The sequence below is a fragment of the Callospermophilus lateralis genome, unplaced genomic scaffold (assembly GCF_048772815.1).
Source record: "Callospermophilus lateralis isolate mCalLat2 unplaced genomic scaffold, mCalLat2.hap1 Scaffold_86, whole genome shotgun sequence".
NCBI lineage: Eukaryota > Metazoa > Chordata > Mammalia > Rodentia > Sciuridae > Callospermophilus > Callospermophilus lateralis.
The window spans coordinates 1,101,467-1,121,994 of record NW_027516693.1 but is presented as its reverse complement, the minus strand read 5'-3'; the positions used below and the strand labels follow the sequence as shown (position 1 = coordinate 1,121,994).

At 39.2% G+C, this 20,528-nt stretch overlaps 1 pseudogene; it reads left to right on the top strand.

Moving 5' to 3' along the window:
* The first annotated feature begins 7,654 nt into the window (after positions 1–7,654).
* On the top strand, positions 7,655–10,283 carry LOC143641132 (stromal interaction molecule 2 pseudogene; annotated as a pseudogene).
* The last annotated feature ends 10,245 nt before the right edge of the window (positions 10,284–20,528 follow it).

The following is a 20,528-nucleotide window of genomic DNA, read 5'->3' as shown; positions in this document are numbered from 1 at the left end:
GAAAGTCTTAATAGAAACAGACAGGACCTCCCTCCCAGGACTGTGCACTGCCAGCTGACTACCTTCAGACCCAGATGGCAGCTTTCCTCTGGGTCTCCAGGCTGGTGGCCTGCTCTGCAGATTTAGAACTGGCCAGCCTCCACGAATGCACGAGCCAATTCTTTAAAATAACCCTCCTCCATGTATACAAAATCTATTGGTTCTGATTCTCTAAAGAACCCTGTGCCAATACAGATGCCTTCAATTCTTTTTAGACACCAATCAATCCAGAATTTTGGAGCTAATTCTGAAACTTGCAAGCAGCTTGGTATTCTGCACACTTACACAAAGGAAAGGGGTATCAAGAACCCTTCAAACCTGCTTATGAAACTCTTACCAGATCTCTTCTGTTTTGCCCAGTTCCTAAACTCTGCTGCATATTCTTTGTTCCACTATCCATTTGGCTTTATGCCTATATTTTGGATTCTCTACTCCAGTCATCCCCTGGGATCTCAACAAATGACTGACAGGGCACCCAAATGGGGAAAGTAGGCCTTTGGGTCTCCTACAGAAAATCTCTGATTGACCCTATGACCCCCTCTATTCTCCTAACACTTAAAAATATGGTTCTTCGTGGCTATTCTGGTTACTCTGTTTGTCTGTTATTTTCCCTTCAAACTTGGTGCCATCCCTAGTACCCACAGACTCTGCTCCTGCCAGCGTCTCCCGGAATTCGACTTTGCCTTTGACAAAAGGCACACACTAAGGAAGTGCTCACACTAAGGAAGTGCCTAAAAGTTCTCCCCACCTACAGAAGAATTAAACATAGTTACACACACATACACACACCCAATAGTGAACATTGTTTATAAAAATAAATAAAATTATTTTTCTGTATCCATGTTTTTATACTAATGTATCTTTATATATTTGTTTTGATGATCTAAAGCTTGTTTGTAGTAGAAGTCTCCAGAAGAACTCATGGGAACAAAATGCCCTTAGTTATGAGTTATAAATACCAATATATTTTCCATCTTTACACTTGAAAGTCCATATGGATGGATATAAAATCCTTGGATTCTATTTTCTTTTCTAGGGGATATTGAAAGTATCACCACAATTTTATCTGCAATGAAATAAAGAAAACATTGATGATTAATTGACATTTTTCACTTAAGAACAGTGTGGTAACTGTACTGAAATGTTTGGTTGTGTCTTTTTTCTTTGAAGTCTACAAATTTCATTAAATATGTCTAAATATTGGTCTATGTGGAACATTTTTTTAAGTATGTAATAAACTATTTTAAAACATGTAATTTTAACCTCTTTTCTTCAGGAAAAAATAGTTAGAATTTACTATTCACTATAATTCTATAGTTTTGTTCTTCTTTTGAGACACTTATTATATCCTGCTAAATCTCCTTGCATATCTTTAAATTTAAAACTTTCTCACAAATCATTTTTATGTTTTTCATCTCTTTTTGGCTATTTTATTCACTCTTCTGTTTCTTCATACTTAATTTTAATTTCTGAAATTATTTTTGAATTTTATTCATAATGCTATATTGAGATCTAACACATGTCCAATTATGACTTGTCATGGTTAATAAATTGCATCATTATCTTTATATAGTTTCTCTTTCTTTGAAATATGTTATAGTTCTCATCTTTTTGTGGTCATCTTTTTTCTGGCATGTTTTCTTTGATGGAGAAGTATATTCTGTCACATATTTTTCTTATAAGATGATATAAAATTCTATCTTAATATTTCTGTTATTCATTATATAAGAAATTAGGGGATTATATAAGAAATTAGGGGATTTTGACAAGAATTTGCATAAAAACACTGCATAATGTCATGTAGATTAAAAGACAAGATTACTGTCCAGGCTATTACTCAGCAATATTTTTAAAGACCTATTTATTTAAAAGTCTTACATTGTTCTGTATTATGAGTCATCTCATTACCTCCAATGAATTAAGTGACTCTGACTTGTGCAGCTTTTCAAAATGTATCTTTATTATGTATATTAAGAAATACAGCATGATGTTTTACTGTATTTTTACATAGTAAAACTATAAGGATAGTCAAACAAATAAACATATTTATAATCTTTTCTAGTTAACCTTTTACTTATGGTAAGAATACCTAAAATCTACTCCCTTAGTAAGTTTTTGGTAAACAATGCAGTATTATTAACTATTGTTCTCATGCTGCACACTAAATCTCTAGACTGATTTCTTCTGTCTTAATGCAAATTTGTACTCTTTGATATATTTTTCACCCTTTCCTTCCTCTTCCTGCTCCAAACAACCACTGTTCAAATCTGTTTCTTTTTATTTGATTTTTCTTTTTTTTTTAAATGCAAATATGAGAAAGATAATAGAGAATTTGTCTTTTTTGTGTCTGGCTTATCTCACTTAGTTAAAGTCCTCCGGGTTTATCCAGGGTGTTTCAAATGGTAATATCTTCTTTTTTTAGGGCTGGATTATGTTCTATTGCATACATGTATATGCAACAATCATCCATTTTTTCATCGATGGAAACTTAGGATGTGTTCATATCTTGAGAATAATTCTACAATGAAAACAGGAATACAGACATCACCACAGAAAAACTGATTTCACTTCCTTTAGATGCATGTGAAGGGGATGTACAAAGGCATAGGTAGTCAGGACAAGATGGTGAGTGAGGAAGTTTAGGACAGGACCAGATTAAAGGAGTCTGGAGAGAGTCTTCCAATGAGGTCAACTCTGGATTTAGGAAAGTGCTGTGGACACAAATGGGGGACCCAATTAGCTAGACACTTCTGTACTAGTGCTCCTAAGCAGGAAATCCAATAGAAAAATTAAAATAGATGAGTGGACACAGGGGAGACCAATGAACAATAGTGAGGAGAACTTGGAAAGAGGAGAAGATAAGAAAGGAGATTCCAGAGACCATAAAAAGAACAAGCCAAAACTTCCCCACCAGACTCACAACTCCCCACTTTTCTTCTGAGAAGTCTGTTACACTCGTTTTTGCAATAAACCTACTGTTTGCTTGCTATCTCTGTGTCCTGTTCTTCAATTCTTTGCTGAATGGAAATAACAAACCCAAGACCCATAGATGATAACATACACTCAACAGAGAAGTTGCAGGTAATATGGTGTTCTATTTTTAATTTTTTTTGAAGAACCTCCAAACTATTTTCCATATCAGCTGCTCAAATGTTCCCATTTTTCCACATCCTGGCCAATGCTCAACTCTTTATCTTTTTCATAATCACTCTCCTAACAGGTATAAGAAAATATCTTATTGTGGTTTTCATTTTCATTTTCCTGGTTTAATGATGTTGAGCACCTTTTCATATACCTCTTGGCCATTTGTATATTTGTTTTAGAAAATCATGTCCAACTTCTTTGCCCATTTTTTTAAAATAAGTTTAATTTTTTTTGTTTTCTTTTTTACCAATGAGTTTTAGAAATTTCTTACATAGTTTGGATAGTAACCCTACATGGCTTTACAAATATTTACTCCCATTCCAAAGCCTTTTTTTTATTTTGTTGACTAATTTTTTTGCTGTGCATGAGCTTTTTAGTTTGATATAGTCTCAAAGGTTCAATTTTACTTTTATAGCCTGAGGGGTTTTGTTTGTTTGTATCTAAAAAATAACTACCAGGGGAATGAGGGAAACTTTGGTTATGCTTTCTTCTGGAAGTTTTAGTTTCACACCTTATGTTGAGGTCTTTAATCAGTGGAACAAAACTAGGTATCAGCAAGAACATGGGAAAATTTTAAGTATGTAAAAATTGAACAACACACTCTTGACCAACCTCTAGATCAAAGAGGAAACCAAAGAGAATTTTTTAAAAAATTAACTAGAGATAAACAAAAATTAATTTGCAAAACTTTTATGAGAAGAGGAAAAAGCAATAACAGAAGAAAAGTTTATAGCAATAAACACTATATTAAAAGAATAAAGATCTCTTAAATAAACATCCAACTTTTACCTCTAGGAACTAGAAAAATAAGGAAAAAAAATCCTAACCCAAAGTTAACAGATGGAATCAGGTAATCAAGACAAGAACAGAAGTAAATCAAATAGAAAATGTATAGGAAAAAAAAACTAAACTAAAATTTGGTCATTTGAATAAACAAATAATATTGATAAAAGTTTAACTAGATTAACAAAATAGGGTGAAGACTCAGGTGATAAAATAAGAAATTAAAGAAGAGACCTTATAGAGAACATCTTATAAATAAAAAGGATAATTATGAACAGTATGCCAAAAAAATGAATATTCTGGAAGAAACAGATAAATTTTTAGAAGCACATACCTTCTAAGAATGGATCAAGAATAAATAGAAAGCCTGGACAGACCAATAAAAATAAAGAGATTAAAGTGGTAATAATAAAAAAAATCTCCCAGGACCATATGGCTTCACAGCTGAATCCTACCAAACACTTAAAGAAGAATTAGTATCATTTTCTTTACAAAATCTTCCAAATAATAGAAGATCAGGGAAGACTTCCAAATTCATTTTATGTTGCCAGCACCACCCTGATACCAGCATCTCAGGCGTGGATGTAGAAGTGGCTTCCTGAAAGTTCCCAAAATCACACTCTGAGGAGCAGTGCTCTTGACGAGGGAGATTACAAAGATGGTGAAAATGCTGTATTTACTATTATTGAGTTCTCAGATTTGTGTGTGCAAACTTGGCCACTGTAAGCAGCTTCAAACAAAATAAATAACCTGACATATGTTATGAATCTTTTTTTTTTTCTTGCATGATGTTTTTTTATCTAAAATCTCTATGACAGCATTGACTGGGTCCTAATCAGCTCTGCATCTCTCAACGTTCCTGACATTTTATATATTTTATTAAAATAATCATCTGTTAGTAAGACAGCACAAAAATACCTGAAAATTTCTTATCATTATGAAGATACTATAAATAAGCAATGCAATAACTCATAGATGATCATAAAAGTTTATTTAACTAAATTCCACTTTGAAAGGCCGTGTAGAAAATAGAAGTTCTAAATTCACACCTGCAGGGTGGGGAGGGCATCACTGTATTTTCACACTTGGATCAGAGGCCTGCAGAGCTTATAACTCTCACCTTGCCTTTCTCTCCCAGCCTTTTGAGTTGGACTGCGAGGACATCACCTGGTTCCCGGAGCCTCCTCCAGGAGGATCATGGGATCTCTCAGCCTCCTTTATCATGTCCAAAGGAGAAAGGTGGTCCCAGAGCATCAGGAACACCCTATCACCTGCATGCTGTACCTGTGATACTCCCGACACCACCAGCTGTGCAGCAGGGTTTCCACCTCCTTCCTGCGGTGCCTCATGCTCTTTCCAAACAGTGACACATGCCCTTCCAAATGCATCCAGTGATTACAGCCCTCTTCCTGGCCAGTGTCTGTGACTTAGGATGATTCCTCTACCTGAATTAAACTCCATCCTCTACCCTGCATGTCCACAGCTTTCTCAGAGTCCCCAGTGTGGTGGCTTCTCTGTGGCCATGAAGATTGCTGGGCTTCATGTGCCAGGTTGTGCCCATGGCATTTTGCTCATGCTTTTGATATCCCAGTTCCTTCTGCTTTGTATTCTAGTGACTTGAAAACCCAACTTGTCATCCAGGACAGAGTACGGTGCCCAGGACAAGGATGAGGGCCCTGGGTCATGGCCAAGGGTTTCAGCACCCACCAGGCACTGTGCAGGCTCTGAGGCAGCATTCTTGGATTATCCTCATCTTGGTACATGGGCTGCCTGGACAGCACAGGTACCATGTGTTTCATTGGATTTAGGACTCACTTAACAGTGTCCTCAGGTCATAAACTGAAAGGAAAAGAGGAAAGTTCTCCTTGTCGCTATTCAGTGGAGACCCATACATTAAAAAAAACTCACTAAAACTAGCAGTCAGGCTGCACTGCAATTATGCAGGAACTTACTAGCTATCATCAGCCTAAGGAAGTTACTAAAGGACACTGAGAGCTGATCTTTTTCACTCAATGTGAATGTCACAAATTTTATGTGACCCTCACAGGACCGCTGCTCTACTCCCTGGTCAGTGAGGTTATTTTTCTTGAGACTCCAATGATGTGAACTACCATCTCTCTGGTTGGCTTTCTTAGCCTCCATCTGTAGTTGAGAACTCATTCTTTTCCTCAGAAGAAGCCTGCTTTTGCATTCATGAATGCTACTTTTTCCTGAGGTGAAACATTGGCAAGATAAGATGTATTCATTTTCCCCAAATGAAATGACTCATTTTGGATCACTTTGCAAACAGAGGGCTTTGCTTATTGTTCCTGGGGACAGTGCATCTTCTTTTGATTCCATTCAGAGACAGTTTTTGGAAGCCCCTGAATTTGAATCCTCTAAGGGGGATCCCAGGAGGATAAAGGTTTGCAGAGTTTAGATTCTGAAAAGAATGGAGACAAGCAGGGAGGCTGTGAAAGAGCACTGAGTTGGTATTTTAAAGACCAGCCCCTTCTGCAAGTGAAAGAACACACTTTCCCCTGTATTTCCTTCAAATCCTTGAAATGAATTCAGTTACATCCACTAACAGGAATAAATAACATTTAATAAGTGTTGTCTCTGGGTCAGGTCCCACCTCATCTGAGCAATCAACATGCACCTTCAAGAGAGTGATAATTGCTTCATTTCTTTAGTTCTGTGACATTGAGGCTGATAAGTGACAAACGACTTTCCTCAGACAACACAACTTTCCAGTGCAGAGTGGGGATGTTTCATAAAAAAGCCTTTGCAATGCAGATATTTTGTTTTACTTGTTGAAAAATGCAGATTCCTGGCCCTCATGCTACTCACTCAGTAGTTCCTATATGGAGCCCAGGAATCTGCATTTTCAACAAGGTTCTGTATGATTCTAACAGGAAGCCTAAATATACACCCTCTTGAGGAAGGGAACTTCTCCAAAAAGGCCAGTATCCACATAGGAGTTGTGTACCTCATAACTGTCAGCAGATGGATATGTGCAAGTTTTGCTTGTGACACTTTGAAAAGCAATGAAGGAAGCAGTTTCAAGCAGCTTGTTCCCTATCTGGGAATCTGATCAGTGACTAGCATTTGCCAGCAATTGGCTCAGGGTTGAGAACAGAGTTTAGGGCACAAAAGTTGCTGGTTTTGGGGGCAAGAAGGCTGCTCCTACAAAGGGGGTACCCAGTTACTAATGTGTCATCATTGGAACCCAGACATGTCCATGAAAAAAATTGGAAAGAATTTTGTGAACATCCTCATTCCACACTGAGGCAAGACAGCTTTTCTAGTTAATTTGGCTTTTCCCCCTCTAATCCAACTAAGAACATACACTTCATTTTGTTTGCAAGAAAGTCTGAAAGTATTCAATGTGGCAGATGATGCCTGCAGTGTTTGCCTTGCCCAGTAAACAGAGTTGGTCTCTCAGTCCCAGTATGGATTGGAAAAGCTCATCAAAGAGAGGGGCTGGGCCTTTACTTGTACCCCTGTTCCATGGTGTCTGAGGACAGAGCTGGTGGCCTCATATTGTACAATGTGTTCTTCTTTAATGGCCATTTAAAATATCCATAGTGGAGCGTGGTACTACGACGAGCGCGGGCCGGAGGGGGCGGGGGGATGCGCCGCGGCGGCGGCGCGGGCACTGGGGCTGGTGTTTGGCCGCGCCACAGCAGCGGATCCCGGTGTCGCCGGGGCAGCAGCGCTGGTTCCGCGCCGGCCCCAAGACGCTGTACCTTTCAGCCCCCTACTTATTTTTTTTTTTTTAAATAACCGGAACCAATGAACGCAGCTGGCACCCGAGCTCTGGAGGCCGCCGGTGCCGAGGGGACCAGGCTGGCGCCCGGCGGGAACCCATGTCTGAGGCGGCGGGGGCGGCCCGCGGTGTCACCCGCGGCGGCGGCGCCTTGCGAAGCGGGCGGGTGGCCGGCTGCCGGGTCGCCGCCGCGCTTTCCCTTCGCTTCTCATCCCGCCGTGACTCTCGGCCCGGCCTCGGGGTGGTTGCAGCGGCAGCGCTGGGCTGCAGTGCTGGTGTTCGGGCTGCTGGTGGCCGGAGCGGCGGACGGATGCGAGCTTGTGCCAAGGCACCTCCGCGCGCGGCGGGCGGCGGGTTCTGCCGGGGCAGCCGCCTCTTCTCCCGCTGCGGCGGCGGGCGGCAGCTCGGCGCTTCTGACAGATCCCTGTATGTCACTGAGTCCACCATGCTTCACAGAAGAAGATAGATTTAGTCTGGAAGCTCTTCAAACAATACATAAACAAATGGATGATGACAAAGATGGTGGAATTGAAGTAGATGAAAGTGATGAATTTATCAGAGAAGATATGAAATATAAAGATGCTACTAATAAGCACAGTCATCTGCACAGAGAAGATAAGCATATAACTGTTGAGGATTTATGGAAACGATGGAAAACATCAGAAGTTCATAATTGGACCCTTGAGGACACTCTTCAGTGGTTGATAGAATTTGTTGAACTCCCTCAATATGAGAAGAATTTTAGAGACAATAATGTCAAAGGAACTACACTTCCCAGGATAGCAGTTCATGAACCTTCATTTATGATTTCCCAATTGAAAATCAGCGACCGAAGTCATAGACAAAAACTTCAGCTCAAGGCCCTGGATGTGGTTCTGTTTGGACCTCTGACACGACCACCTCATAACTGGATGAAGGACTTCATCCTCATAGTTTCTATAGTGATTGGTGTTGGTGGATGCTGGTTTGCTTATACACAGAATAAGACCTCGAAAGAGCATGTCGCAAAAATGATGAAAGACTTAGAGAGTCTCCAGACTGCAGAGCAGAGTTTAATGGATTTACAGGAGAGGCTTGAAAAAGCACAGGAAGAGAACAGAAATGTTGCTGTAGAAAAGCAAAATCTAGAGCGCAAAATGATGGATGAAATCAATTATGCAAAGGAGGAAGCTTGTCGACTGAGAGAGCTAAGGGAGGGGGCTGAATGTGAATTGAGCAGACGCCAATATGCAGAGCAGGAATTGGAACAGGTTCGAATGGCTCTGAAAAAGGCTGAAAAGGAATTTGAACTGAGAAGCAGCTGGTCTGTTCCAGATGCACTTCAAAAATGGCTTCAATTAACACATGAAGTAGAAGTACAGTACTACAATATTAAAAGACAAAACGCTGAAATGCAGTTAGCTATTGCTAAGGATGAGGCAGAAAAAATAAAAAAGAAGAGAAGCACTGTCTTTGGGACTCTGCATGTTGCACATAGCTCCTCTCTAGATGAGGTAGATCACAAAATTCTGGAAGCAAAGAAAGCTCTTTCTGAGTTGACAACTTGTTTATGAGAACGACTCTTTCGCTGGCAACAGATTGAGAAGATCTGTGGCTTTCAGATAGCCCATAACTCTGGACTCCCCAGTCTGACATCCTCCCTATATTCTGATCATAGCTGGGTAGTAATGCCCAGAGTCTCCATTCCACCCTATCCAATTGCTGGAGGAGTTGATGACTTAGATGAGGATACACCTCCAATTGTGTCGCAATTTCCTGGGACCATGGCTAAACCTGTTGGGTCACTAGCCAGAAGCAGTAGTTTGTGTCGCTCGCGTCGCAGCATCGTGCCCTCCTCGCCACAGTCTCAGCGAGCTCAGCTTCCTCCACATGCTGCCCTCGCCTCACACCCTCAGCATTCCCACCAGCCCCAGCACACCCAGCACTCGTTGCCTTCCCCTGATCCAGATATCCTCTCAGTGTCAAGTTGCCCTGCGCTTTATCGGAATGAAGAGGAAGAAGAGGCCATTTACTTCACTGCAGAGAAGCAATGGGAAGTGCCTGACACAGCTTCTGAGTGTGACTCCTTAAACTCTTCCATTGGAAGGAAACAGTCTCCTCCTTCAAGCCTTGAGATATATCAAACATTGTCTCCTCGAAAGATATCAAGAGATGAGCTCTCCCTAGAGGATTCCTCCAGAGGAGATTCACCCATAACTGCAGATCTTTCCCGGGGCTCTCCCGACTGTGTAGGTCTGACAGAAACAAAGAGTATGATCTTCAGTCCTGCAAGCAAAGTATACAATGGCATCTTAGAGAAATCCTGTAGCATGAACCAGCTTTCTAGTGGCATCCCAGTGCCCAAACCTCGCCACACATCATGTTCTTCTGCTGGCAACGACAGTAAACCAGTTGAGGAAGCCCCAAATGTTACTAGGATAAGCAGCATCCCACATGACCTGTGTCATAATGGAGAGAAAAGCAAAAAGCCATCAAAAATCAAAAGCCTTTTTAAGAAGAAATCCAAGTGACCTGGCTGACTTGATGGAATTCTGTCCAGTGGCATCTGTAAACTTCTCCTACCCTCACTCCCTGCTTTTTGTTTTAATTTTAGGAATGTAACTCCATTGGGGCTTTCCAGACAGGATGCCATAGTGGAATGTCCTTAAAGGCAACTGTCTACTGTCTGCTTATTTAAGTGACTATATATAATCAATTCGTCAAGCCAGTTATTACTGAAAAATCTTAAGAGATGAGACAGTTTACAGTCATTTCTGCCTATTTATTTCTGCTTTGTTGTTAGTGATGTGTATACAACATTTTGTTGAAAGCCACTATGGAATTACAAGCTTTAATGGACTAGTAAGCCAGCATGGGCTTGAAAAAATTTCTTGTTTACCAGAGCATCTTCTTATCTTTCCACAGAGCTATTTACATCATGGACTCAATAACTTAAAAGACATAAAACTAATTGCACTACTCTTTTCCAGACTGGAAAAAAATGTCTGCAAGTGAAACTATATAGAGTTTATAAAATGACTATGGATAGGGGACTGTTTTCACTTTTAGATCAAAATGGGTTTTTAAGTAGAAACTAGAGTTTCTAATTGACTTGATTTCTGGAAATGAAAACCCACGCTTTTATTATGGGACGCTTCTTTAAATGCATTTATTATTATAAAGTTTCAAGTCCTGCTGTAAAGATCATGTTGTTTTGTTTTCCCCAGGGCTTTCACTGTGATTTACTGCATTGCAGGCTGTATGATAAAATAGAAATAATTTAAAGAGAGAAGGCTCTTGATTCCTTATGCAAGTAAAAGAGTTGAAACTTGATTGAAGGAATTAAAACATTCACAAGCTTAAACTGATGTCGGGATGTGGGGGTTCCGGCACTTGTTTACAGACTTTGAATAACGACAAAGGATTTATGGCTTGTGAAAAATTTGTACTGTGTAAAAGATAATAAATTGGAGACATTATTGTGTGGGATTGTGTTGATCTTTGTTGATAACACTCCTCAAAAAACATTATCTGTTTTCTGGAGAGCTTTGTAAGCTGTCTTGTTGCTTACTTGCAATTTAAGAAATAGTGATGTTTGGAAGTAAGTTGTCAACAAATGTCTTTCTATTTTATATTGTTTGTCATATTTTTATGTAGTTTGAAATGTTTAAATGTTCTAATATCAAGATTAACAAATATAAATTTATGGTGCATTTAGATTGTGTTGTATTAATTTGTAAAGTTCGGTGTTTATTAAATCAGTAGGTTGTTATAGGCTAGCTTTATTGTGAGAAATGTCTCATACAGCAACAGAGAACATTAACATTTGGGTTTCTGCTTATTACATCTTAAAAAATTAGTCAAAAATGATCGGGTTAATGCAATGTGGAGGGTGTTTGGGTGAGCAATTCAATAAGTATTAGCTAGAGTAGTTTTTCAGCATTATAGCTAACATACATAATGTTTAACCCAGTGCTGTTTAGGTGAAGATGCTGATTGATAAGCAAGAGATTTCTTTGACATTTGCCCCAAAGAAACGCTTTAATTACTAAGAATGTGAGGAATTTCAGGAAATCTCCTGTAAACTGGGATTGTTTCTTTTCCTTGGTCCTATTGTCAAAAACTGTTAATTAAGGTCTTAAATGATGTTTACATAGGCTGATACTTACATTTTTAACAGACCAAGTCCTGTTAAGGGACAGAAATTGATTGAAATGAATTCATGATTTTTACTAATAATAAGGTTAAGTAATCTGAAAGGTAGAGTTTAGGAACTCAGATCTAAAGTTGTTTAAGAAGAGGAAAAATTGTGCATAAGTAATTTAAAAGTGTCCTGGAAAGTTTATTTAGAGAAGAAATACCTTTTTTTCCCCTTACAAAACAGAAGGAGTTCTTCCCTTTGAAACTTGCAGAAGGAATGGGAGCTTTGTAGTCTGATGATGGGGAGGTCAAAGCCACTGGAGCCTGGAGTGAAGCTGGGAGAAGAGCTGCCACCCAGGGCTCTGCCTTTCCAGGCTGGAGCGGTGCCCTGGGTCAGGCTGCCCTTCTGCTTAGGCCTCAGGGAGTCCTTGTTTAAGTGCTGCTTTTCATACACTTGTTTATAAACAGATTCAGTCAAGGGGTATTTACTGCTTTGTGGTGTTTGTAATATTTATTTTGCATTAATACAATATTCTATATTTGTAAACTTAACAGAAAATAATTGAGCTTTGGAAAGCCACAATAATTTCTGTATTATTTATATGTGAAAAGTTGGGCATTTCTATAAATTTTTAAATTACAAAAAATAAAAAAATAAAAAATAAAATAAAATATCCATAGTGACTCTACATAGTACCCATACATAGTAAATTATTGGTTTTCTTTTCTATAGATTTTAATATTTCTCTATTAAGTACTTTTACCAACTCCTGGCTTATATTTAAGGTCTAATGTTTCTATTTTATTTTCTACTAGTTCAAAAATAATCCCCTCTTTGCCTGGATTCCAACTTCTGCACCTCTAACCATCTCTCATATCCAATGTGCAAAGCCACAATCCAACTGTGAGACTCTGGGATGCTGACGCTTGATAGTTATCGATGATAGTTTCATTTTCCTATGATTCAGGCAGTTTGGCAGCAGTGAGAAGTAAGCAAGAGGATGTTCTCACTGATCACATTTTCACATTTCTTGTTGGCTTATGGAAAACGTTATATACAGCAGGAGGGCAGAGTTGACGTCAGGATATTTGGAGCCTAGGCTGACAAAATTTTGTGACTTCTTTTAAGAAAAATAATCCAAAAGTACCACTAACAAAAAGATACAAAAGTAATTACTTATTAGGATAAGAAATCTGGAGGTTTTGTTTTGATATGGATTCAGCACAGTCTTCAGCCCTTGGGTCTTCTTGATGAAAGTCCTAGAAGGGAGATTTTAATGTAAATCAATGAGGAACATGTATTCACTAAAAATTTTCCTAGGGTATGCTTGGCCAGATGGTAGTACACCAAGTAAAATCTGAAGTGAACACACATAATCATTGGGCCAATTTATAATGTCAAAGAAGAAAATGTGTGGCTGAGAGGGACAGTGGAAGGTAATGAATGAGAAAGAAGAAATGAAGGGGCACAGCAGATAGTTCCAGTGTTGCCACTGGTGGCAGAGGGGTCAAAATCGTCTTCAGCTGGTGTGTGTGTGTGTGTGTGTGTGTGTGTGTGTATACATATTTGTACCAGGGATTGAACCCAGGGGCACTTTACCACTCAGCTATACCCTAGTCCCAGAATTCTGGCTCTATCTGCTGGGTCTCTGGGTTAGAAAAACCCAGAATAAACTTGACAGAAAAAGTGGCAGAAAGAAAACTAGATGTCACCTGAAATCCTTTGGCCCATTGCAATTTTGAGATGCTCATTTTCTAATTCCATAGCAAAATTTTTAAATCTACAATGATGTAAACACCTACAACTAAGTTCCAGAGTACAGTGCAATCCTTTCCTGATACCTCTTGCTCTGGCTCTAGGATGTAGACGCCATTAAAGAAACATTAGGAACATCAGATTTCCTTGGAGCCATGCCCTTAATACCTCTTCCAAGTACTAGCCACGCCTGACTCCACTTAGCTTCTGAGATCAGAGAAAACTGGGTACATTCAGGGTGGTAAGGCTATAAATATACACTTAATACTTTTGAGGATCTTTCGTCCAGACAAAAAGATAGAGTTGCATCACCTTAATCCTTCCAGAGGTTATTAACAAAGGCTGTGACAAGCATATCATGGACTTCCTTTGCCCTGAAGCTACATCTTATTGGCAATGTTCAGAATTTGGGCTTCGTTCAAACACTTTGCTTTAGTGACTACATATTTTTTATAAAATTTTTAGTTGTAGATAGACACAGTAGCTTTATTTATTTTTATGTGGTGCTGAGGATTGAACCCATGCCTCACATGTGCCAAGCAAGCACTCTGCCACTGAGCCACAACCCTAGCCTGTGACTACATATTTAAATGATTGAAAATATTTATTTTTTAATTTTGTAAATTTTGGAATGTACTAGCTATATATATATTCCCTATAGATTTGCAAATCTTTCTCCTGAGCTCATTTTTTTTTCTAATAATAACTTGACAATTCACCTAATAGCTATCAGCTCACATTTTCTATTTTATTTCTACAAATACTCAGCTGAATGTTAAAGTTTTATTAAGAATATTTTCTATCTTCCACGTTAACCCTAATAAGTGGCAGACTTACCAAATATTTGGCCACTACATATTATGAGTTGCCTAACTTTCTCTAAATGCCTTCTCCCCTATCTGTCCTCAGTCCCAATGACCAGATTTTAGACACCTCTTAGGTAGTACTCCCTTTTTAGTACCCATTTTTCTATCAGCCAATTATTGTAGAATACTACCATATGATGCAATATCTCAAAATTTCCAGTTTATAAGAAGGACTTATTCTTATATTGCATATTAGCTGAAGTTTGGTTTATCTAAATTGGTTCAGCTCCTGGCTGCAGGTATGACTCATGTATATTTACACCAAAGTCCAAGCTAAAGGAACAGTAGCTACCCATGATATGTACTGTTAATGGCAGATCACTGGCATATAAAAGAACAAACTTCTATTTTTATGTATTTATTAATTTTTGTTTTCTTTTGTTTTTGCACTCACTGGGGATTGAACCCAGGAGCACTTTACGGCTGAACTAAATCCCCAGCCATTGCTTGTGTATGTGTGTGGGGGGGGCAGGGGATACAGGTTCATAATAAGTTGCCTAGGGTCTTGATAAGTAGCTAAGGCTTGTCTCAAACTTGAGATTTTCTCAAGTTGCTAGGATTATAGGCATGTGCCATCATGCCTGACCGGTTTAAACTGTTGCTAAAGCCCAAAAAGTATATACCCACCTTAAAGCCATATAAGAGTGTTAATGTTACTATTCTTCTTCAGGGAGAAGAATAACAAATTAGAGGCATTGATTTAATATATTCCAGCATCCAACACATACAGGACCAATAATAAAACATTGAACAGCTACTCCTGATCTAACCAACCAGAGAACAGTTCTTTCTTGAACTGAGTGTAGGGAGAGAAGAAGAGTTAGTCTACAGAATGAGAAAAATAAAGCAGAATAAACCCATACTGCAGAAATGTGAGATGCACAGGGGTCTTCTAGATTCCTATTACTTTCCTTTTTCAACTCTCAGTTCTTTCCTGAGACTTATAAGCTGTCTTCTGCCTCTTTTAGACTCCTATTATCCTTTAAATATATTTATTCTAAACTTAGCTGAAGAGTTTTTCATATAATTTAAACTAAATTTTACCAATGACTACAGAAGGATGTTACTTAGATCAAAATCCTATATTGGATCACCACTGGATATACCCCAGCCCCAGCCAGTATAAAATGGCTAGACTCTTCCTAAGAAAGGGAGCTTGGAAGCTCTAGAAGAGGTTTCCCTGGGAGATCTGGCCTTCAAGACAGATTTATATATTCATCACATTAGTAAGTGCTGCCAAGGTCAGTGGAGATCATCCCCAAATTGGTAGATAACTCAGAATATTCCAATGTTTCACAAACAATGCAATGTGTATATACTCTCCTGTTACAGTATAAAGACTATCAAAGCATCCATTGAGTGTCTTCTTTCTGGCCCCAGGGAAAGTACTTTAACTACATAATTATTGCCTTTTAAAATGGATATATGGAAAAATAAAAGTTAAACAAGTTGGCTTTATAGATGGAAATCTTTGCAGATAGAAATGGTCATATGTACAGTACTGTTTGGGGTGAAATTACTTTTATCTATGGGCATAGGATGGTTCAACTGGTTGACAAGTTGGATAGTCATGTCTTTGGAGCTAGTACTGGTAGGCATGGTACAGCAGCTACCTTCTGCAAAGAGGCAAACAGTAGCTCTTAGAGCTACACTGGTGACAAAAATAGGCATGCTCCAGATTTCTTTTCTTTTCTTTCTTTTTTTCCCTTTTTCTTTATTTTTTAATTTAATTTAATTTTTTATTTTTTTGGTATCAGGGAATGAATCTAGGGCACTTAACCACTGAGCCACGTCCCTAGCTCTTTTTGTTTTATTTAGAGACAGGGTCTCATTAAGTTGCTTAGGGCCACACTAAGTTTCTGAGGCTGGCTTTGGGTTCACATACTTCCTGCCTCAGCCTCCCATTTCTCTGGGGTTATAGGTATAACCACACCCACCACACCCAGCTCCAGATTTCTATAGTCTCCACAGTTTGACTAAAGAGTTTCCCAGAATGAATCCAGATATTAAATCTAATCATTTGAAAAAAAATATGGGATAGCACAAGTCTTCTCCCCTTTTAAGTTGGCAGTGTTAGTAACTTCAGGAAGATTTTGGTTGAAATAAGTCTACACAATTTTTTTTTTACCAGTGACCTGACATTAATCCAGTTAACCTCATGAACACTTATGTGCATGGTAGAGATAATAATGCCTATCACACATAGCTGTTGTATTATAAGAAGATGACAGGCGCAGAGTGCTCTGTCCTTTGTCTGAGAAATAGTAAGATTTGCTTTTATCTCTCTTGCTATTTTCTCTGATCAAGCCTTGTTGCAGTAAAATTGCATGTATATGCTATGTACAATAGACTTTTTTAGGAAAAAATAAAGGAATTATCTCTCAACACTTAAATATATTTTGATAGTTGATTCTGTCTTGATCAAGTGTTAACTGGACTATAGCAGTTGTCCCCCCTCTCCAGGGCTTCCTGGCTTCTGTGCTATGTCTTCAGAGACTATTAGAACCAGAAGAAAACTTAGACTTATTCATTCTACAGATGAAGAAACAGACTCCTAAGAAGATGAGGTAATAGATTAATCTGCTCTGTCATGATGATCCTGATATGAGACTATTCCATCTCTTCCAACATAAGGTCTGAAAATAAAGTCATAAGTTTCTATAGTTAACTTCCTATGAATGTTTTAAACAAAACTACAACAGAAATAAATTATATTAATAATGAAATAGAACAAGATCTATTTTTCCCACTTATTCTTAGCTCCAGATTAAGTATATGTACACTAAGTCTGAAGTTTCAGAAGCACTAGTAACTGTAGGTTACTTTACACTATTTCAGAAAATAGTGTAAACTAAACTGTTGCACAGAGTTTAGTTTACACTATGTTTAGTTTACACATCTCCCCAAATCAATAGGTTTCTTTGAAGAGTTCACTGCAGGGTCCAATAAGGGTTCTACCAGAACACCCGTGAAGCTTAGGATCCAGGAACACTCAGCAGGGAACCAACAGTATGACCTAGAAACACACTTAAATAAAACACACAGCAGTGAACAAAGCAGACCACCTGCATCAATGAGACCTGGTGTTTGTTCAAAAACTGCATGAAAGAAAAAAGAAAGAGGAAAAGAAACCCCATGGCTTTAGCTAGCCCCCAGGGTTCCATGACAGGCTGCTTGAAGTAGCAAGGCCTGCTAAGTCCTAATGCAGGTAGGAGTTCAGCATTAGGACCAAAATACAGAAGAGCAGTTGGTAGAATGTGCCTGGTGGCTAGGAGCACACAGGTGGAGAAACATGGCTTAGAGGCACAGAGTGGCTGTTTTCAAACTTGAGGCATCTTTAGAACAATGTTTTCTGCCATGCATAGGGCAACCCAGAGAATGGCTGAACATGATATGGTTTGATGACAATGACCGCCAGAAACATCAAAACCATAGCGCCTTGTGAGCAGAAAGCCAACGAGTACAGTGGAGAGAAGAGGTCACGGGTTTCAGGGGCAAAGGAGGGTTTCACAGAGGCAGCGGGGTGGTGTCCATTCACCCAGGCTCCGCAAAGCCAAGCCGGGCTCTGCACTTCCTCTTTGGCCATCTTTCATTAGGTCTTTGGGTCCTGATTTGGACTGTCCAGTCACAGTTGTTGTTATCATGCTTTTCTAAAATCTTAATGCAAAGTCCAAAGTTTTCCAACAATTGTGACCGTGAGGCCTCATTTCTCAGGTTGTATTTTTAGCCAACTGTACCACTGTATATGAAAGGATATTACCAATCCAGACTTAGTACAATGGCTACATTTATGTTTCTGTTGACATAATTTCAAACTTCAATGTCTTACTAAAAAGTACTACCAAATACTATTTATTCCTTCATAGTTTTACAAATATCCATGTCCTTCCACCCCAGCAATAACTCTGAAATAGATTTCTCAAAATTATTTACATTGTTCCTTTTTTTACATGGACACCTGCAAACACTGAATTTTAAGTTTACGAATTCCCATTTATTCATCTCTCTCAAAGACTCAGCTTCAGAGAGTTAAGGATCTTGTCTTGTCTCTCATAGGAAGTCTCCTTCCTTTTCTCATCCAGTCTGCACCTCCACAGGAGTATTTCCATTGTATCACAGTTAGTAACAGTCCTTTCTTCATGGAAAAGCTACTTGCTACATACTCTGCACCCACACTGAGGTAAAGACCAGTGTACAATAGAGGGAAAAGGACTAGGTCCTGCCCTCGGGTAGCCTGCCCTCAAGAGGAACAAGATGCCCCTGCATGCATACCTACAGAGTTCTGTGCTTTTGCCGCAGTCCAGCTGCAGCAAAATAACTGGGGGGTGACGAATGACTTGTCTATCTTGATACAGCAGGAGTGGAAGCCATTTATTGTAGAATAAGAGCGGTATTTATTCATTTTACACAGCTTATCTAATTAGCATAAAATAGATACAGCAGTCAACCAATAAGGAATCTCCACACTTAATGGCTCGCTTTTGTTACTTCACAAACCACTTCCTTTGGCATTTTGCCAGGCGCCATCCAGACTTGTTGATAGACTCTAACATTTTTTGGCAAAATACCAGGTGCCATCCTGACTTGTTTACAGACCTTAACATGCTTTGAGGGAACATGAAGGTCACTGTGAGCGCTTGTGATAGGAGAGCTGGTCTGGCATGGAAGTGAGGTGATGAGAGATCTTTACTCTGAAGCAATACTACAAAAAGTGGTGGGGTGTACTTAGGAAAGAGGCTGGGATAGGCCTGTGCAGTAAAATCCGAGCTATTTCGTGTGGAGGGCTCTGCAGCATTGAAGTGTGTGGCACACCTCAGCAGCTCAGATGGCCAGTGTGGACAGGCCACAGGGAAGATGGCCAAAGGTGAGGCTGAGGAGATTTGCAGCACCAGATAAGATAGGGTGTGGTGAGTGGTGTTCAGGATTTTGAATTTCATTTCAAGTACTAAGATAGATAGTCATTAGACTGGGGGTTGGAGGGGAGATTTCATAGGAGATTAATATTGTAAAGGACTCAAAATGATGACATTAAATGTGTCTGAGATGGAGGAGGTCTGGATTCCACTTACACTTTCCTGCTTTTTGGTGTTCTAAAATATATATTCCTGCCAGGTGCAGTGGAGCACACCTGTAATCACAGTGGTTCAGGAGACTGAGACAGGAGGACCATAAGTTTAACACCTGCCTTGGCAACTTAGCATGGCCCTGAGGAACTTAGTGAGACCCTGTCTCAAATTAAGAAACAAAAGAGTTGAGAATGTGTCTCAGTGGTAAAGTGCCGCTGGGATAAATCTCTGGTACAAAAATAGAGAAAGAAAGAAAGAAAGAAAGAAAGGGACAGAGAGAGAAGAAAGGAGGGAGAGGAAGGGAGGGAGGAAAAGGGGGAGGAAAGAGGAAGGAAGAGAAAGAAAGGAAGAAAGAAAGAGAAAGAGAGAGAGAAAATTTTCTTTGAACATCTTTCCTATTCCTAGGTTTTTACTTTTTTTTTCATGTGTGTGTATGTGTGTGTGAGAGTGAGTGTGTGTGTGTGTGTGTGTGTGTGTGTGTGTGTGTGCATGTGTGGGTGTGTTTAATCTCTAAAAATTATTCAGATGTTTTTATCTGTGCGGTACCAATCTGGAAAATGTTCTCAACTGCCCTGACAGGTTGGGTAGAGACAAATCTGGTGCTATCTCTGTGGATGATGGAACCTTCTGGAGTGCTACCTGCCAGCCTCTTATCATTTGCAGATATTCAGTATTTGAAGAACTCAGAGCTCCCAAACTGATGGACAAGGGGATGTCTGCTGGGGTGGGGATGAGGAATGATGTGGTTATCAGTGGGAAAAGCCATAGATATAATTTGACATTTTGGAAGAGATTGGGATGACATTATCTCCCTCACCCAGGTTCCCCAATCCTTCCAGCACTAATGTTCAAATTTGCCATGCAGGTTAATCTAGATAGAAGTAGATTTTAAATTTTTTTATTTTGTTTTTCTTTTTAAAATTAATTAATCAATTTTAATTGGTATATATGACAGCAGAATGCATTTTGGTTCATTGTACATAATTACAGCACAACTTTTCATTTCA